The sequence below is a fragment of the Musca autumnalis genome, unplaced genomic scaffold, assembly GCF_047663935.1.
Source record: "Musca autumnalis isolate F117 unplaced genomic scaffold, ASM4766393v1 scaffold_3, whole genome shotgun sequence".
NCBI classification, from domain to species: Eukaryota; Metazoa; Arthropoda; class Insecta; order Diptera; family Muscidae; genus Musca; species Musca autumnalis.
The window spans coordinates 889,716-894,481 of NW_027411866.1; the positions used below are offsets into that span (position 1 = coordinate 889,716).

The 4,766-nt window shown below is 38.1% G+C and overlaps 1 long non-coding RNA gene across 1 annotated transcript; it reads right to left on the reverse strand.

Annotated features, from left to right (window-relative positions):
• Positions 1–1,198: 1,198 nt before the first annotated feature.
• LOC141397365 (uncharacterized) lies at positions 1,199–3,512 on the reverse strand. Its single transcript, XR_012411383.1, has 2 exons — positions 3,329–3,512; positions 1,199–3,249 (listed from the first exon to the last, which is right to left on the reverse strand). It is a non-coding gene; the product is annotated as an uncharacterized lncRNA (long non-coding RNA).
• Between the last annotated feature and the right edge of the window lie 1,254 nt (positions 3,513–4,766).

The following is a 4,766-nucleotide window of genomic DNA, read 5'->3' on the forward strand; positions in this document are numbered from 1 at the left end:
CATAATCTGAAAATTACATGGAATAAGTACTTAGGGTTGGAGATTCAACAACAGTTGCCTCGCAAATTAATTTTCTTACCGATATTTTCATAACTTTAGCAAAAAAGCGTTTTTAAAAAAATAGGGCCTGCCCCGCCCCCTTCCAAATTCAAAAAAAAATATAGAGCCTATTTTTACTCCGGTTGTTCCTTGTATATTCTCTGAAATTTTCAAAAAGATCGGTTCAGCTGTTTTTGAGTCTATGCGGAACATACAAACATACACACATTGTCTTTTATATATAAGATTTCACCCAAAAGTTTTGGTCCATTAAACCCTCTAATAATTATCTCATCATCATGTTAAATTGCAAGCTTATTCTTTGTCTTAAACTAAAATCATTTTTAAAATTTCGCTCCGATCGGAATATTACTGCGATCTACAGGACAGCTACAAAGTTGGGTAAAAATTGTGTGTTTGGTCCTTTTCACACCTTTCGATCATAACCAACCTCTAATGGGGTCACTTCTGGTCGGAACCCGACCTCTCCACAAAATTTCGTGACGATGGGTCCAAAATTGAGGCCTGGAGTTTTATTACAATTGTTAGTGGATGGGCGGACACACATAGCTAGATCGCTTTATCTCGTCAAGATATGAAAAAATGGTAGGGGGAGGGGGTCTACGACGAATATTTCGCGATGTTACACTAATATTGGACAAAACAAACTTGTAATACCCTTTCCACATTGTTTTGTAAAGTAAAATATTTTATTTTAAAAACGTCCGTAAATTGTAGGAAAAGGTCGTAAGTCCCTACAAACATACAAAACTGTACAAGGAAAAGGTCTGTTATGTAACTAAGTCGGGAGTGTAAAGGGGAAAAAGGCATACCTAGATGTCGCTGGTACGCGTTTGCCATTGAAGTATTTCGGTCTAGCTCAGTTGGCCACTCCTGACCAGCCATAAACAAATTGATTCATTATCAATCACAAAAAAGGAAATGCTTATTTAAATTCAAAAGAATTTAAAGTTGTTGTTGTTGTTGATGGTACCCAAGGTGTTTGCTGGGTTACCTTGCCCTCCCAATGGATTTCTACACAAATCCCCAATGAGCCTCATCAATGATGATGGCTCCCAAAAATTCTGTTGACTGAACCTGTACCTTTACCTTACCTTTATGTTGATTTTTAATCCATTATAAATGTTGTTTATAATTGTTTGAATTTCATTTCATACCTATGGTTTTATTCTATAAGTGGTTTATAAACAATGGGTTAATAAGCTTATTCAAATGCTTATTGATATAATAGGACTTATAATTAACGATATTATGGTATAATTTATTATGTGTTATACTAAGGCAAAAAAAAAATATATGAACTATAGTTTTACGATGATGCTCCCATCTATTGTGCAATTTGTCTATATCGAAATCACCCTACCTACTCGAGCTCGACTAGTATAAGACGGGTACTGTATAGTCAATGTTCAAAAAAAAACAAATGGGAAAACCATATCACTAAATGCTAACAACAATTATAAATTCATAGTTTGGGTAAATTCGGGTATGCCTAAAAGTATGCTTCGGCGTAGCGTGAACTAATTCAATGAACATCAAAACCACAGTTTATGTCTGATACAATTGAGTTCGCCTTGAAATTGATGTATGTATATACTCTTGTAAAAAAAACAATCACTATAATATGGCAAATATTAACACTTTTATAAATGTGGCCCAAGGCGAATTTATAGAAGGTAGTTGCATGAATTACAACAACGAACGATTTTACAAAAACAACATTATTGTTATTGAAAATAAAATGTCAAAGAAATATTGAATAATCACTTTTAACTTCTATAAATTATGCCTCGGTGTGGCCTATAATTTTACTGTATAATAATACTGGGTATATAATCACGAGATGATAATAATATTAAAATATCTAAACAATTCCGCTAATAAACTTCAAATTTAGGACTTTATGCAGTTAATCATTTGCAAATTACAATGATCACTAACAACAATGTCCTTCAATTCTCTATGATTTGGACTTACGCTTAATCTTATAAGGTACTTATCTCGGATTGATCCTCAAACAGTAGTCGTCTGTCAATTTAGAATGTTGATGGATTTTGATGAATACGGGATGATATATGTGGTGATGTGTGCTTTAATGGCTTGTCTATGGTGAGGTCTGGAAAAGGTGGGTGGCTTCTGGTGATGTATGACTGTTGGTGAAAAGTATCCAAACTGAATGTGGCTATGGTGGTGTATGGGTGCTGGTAAAAAAAAGTGTTCAAAACTGAATGTGGCTATGGTGGTGTATGGGTGCTGGTGAGAAGGTATCCAATATTGAATTTGTCTGTGATGATGTCCATGTAGAATATAATATTATTATGTGTGTTCTTAGAGGCGAACTACTTGATGTTGTTAGTTCCGATGTAATTAGGTGTAGATGACTTTAGGAAGACTTGGACATTCGTCATTGGTGTCATGGAAAAGATGTTTGCAAAAAAACCAAGTGCTCCACAATTCAAAAGCGGTTCGCCATGGACGTAGACTGGTGTCGCCGTCGTGTCGGTTATGGTTTGGGCTTGTGGACCTCGAAGGCAATGACTTCCAAACAAACTTTTTTTTTCAATGACGTAGGTGGTGTATACACGTGGTTGCTTGCGACAAGATGTTGATGATAGATGATAGTTGACCATTCCCGGTGATGTGTAAGTGATTGTCATTAGGACCAGGAGGTGACAAAAAGTTTAATTAGGAACTGTGGTTATTGCACATTCGATGGATGATGTGCCTTCCCTATTGCCGGTGCTGATCAAATTACCATGTAGACCGACATGTGCTGCGGTGTATCGGAGCCGTAGATGTTGATGGCGTCGCTGCTTGGTGGGGTTGCACCTGCAAATCTCCGTAATCTCCTAAAGTCATTAATTTCCTATTTCTGCCAAGGTATTGCTTGGTGTTAACCTGAACGAGTTAATTGATACGCCTTTATTATAACCCACAGATGTTAGCGTGGGATCCAGCTGTTGGACATCAAAGAATGCTTGTTAGGAAAAACGTTCAACAAACTGGTACTAATTCTTTTGGGATTTCGTTGCGTCAAATTGCGTAGTTTTGTTGGTGGAACTGTACACGTGGAAATGACAGATTTAAGCAACGGTATCGTGCGTATGAGGGCACGTGGTGTTAAATACCGTACACCGACACGTGGACGCAGATACTAAGGGTACAGTTATTCATTTCAGCGCGCAATTTCTGTAAAAATTTTAACAAAAATTTATAAACTGTTTTGCCCTACATAATGTGGGTGGAAATTCAGTGTTTCACCACTCACCTTATTCTTTGGAAATCCCAATAAGAATATAAAAAACTTTGTTTCACCAGTTATGCGGAGGAATTGTAAATCCTCCAGAATTTTCTTTGATTTCGCTAACAAACACTTTATCTCTTTGTCCAACCGCGGCGACTCGTTCTATTGCAATGCTTGCAATTTTATTTCGTGTTGCTTCACATGCGTATACATAGCCGGTTTGTCATGATAGCGTTGCCATGCTGTTCGACCAAAATGACAATCATGCTTGACGTATGATATTTGGGCTAAATGAATGCGTACTATACGCTGCGTTATTATTAGGTGGAGGGCGACATAACAAACCCGAGCAGTAGTCCAAAGACCAGTCGAAGGATTGCTGACTCGGGAAGTCAACCGATCTTCAACGCCAAAACGTGGGGAAGAACCACGACCCTGAAAGTAAGAGTCTCATGCTCCACCGACTGAGCAGCCGGGTAATTATCAACGAGGCACAATATGTTGGAGGTCTTTGGCATGATAGTTACCTATCCTTCGGCCCTGAAGGTCCTCGATTTCATAAAGCGAGTTGCCAAGTTTCCTCACGACTCTACATTTCACAAACTTACGGCATAACTTTGCATTCAGATTCTTAGATGCATCGCTAAGTACGAAATTCCTCCTTAATATTTCCTGACCTGGCTTAAAAATTATTTCTCGAGATCTTTTATTGTACTTTGCAGCAGATTTCTCATATGCGTCGTGAAGTTTCTCTTTCACGGAGTCTCTAATCAATTCGAGTAAGTTATGTTTTGATACGATGTCTACCGATCCATCTTCTAAAACTCCGAGTTTATTGGATAGGTCGTATGCGCTGGCATGAGTGATCATGTGCATCCCAAAAAGAGAGAAATAGGGTGAACATCCTGTGGATGTATGCACTGTTGATCTCAATGAACACTCAATAGCAGATAGGCACTTGTCCCAATCCTTTTGGTCCTCAGACACATAAGACCTAATTGCCGCGATAATTGTCCGGTTTACCCTTTCGGACGCGTTCGCCTGCGGCGAATAAACTGCGTTCCGAATCGGCAGACAACCGTATTTCTTTAAAAACGATGAAAACTCAGATGAAGTGAATTGTTTTCCATTATCCGAATGGATAATTTGAGGAACACCGAATTTATGGAAAACTTCACTTTCTAAGAAACGTATAACATTTCTCGAATTTGCCTTTGCAAGGGGTTTCAACAAAACGAATTTTGTTAAATGGTCCAAAACAATAAACACATACGTATTGCCCATCTTTGACCGCGGGAATGGTCCGATGAAGTCAATAAAGACTTTTGCCATGGCCTGTGGGTGACAGTCTCATTGCCCATCTTAGGTCTAAGAACTATATTCGGGGCTTTCGTTTCTTTACAAACAATGCATGAATTGATGAAGTCGTTGACTTGTTTCGCCATTTTAGGCCAATAAAAAT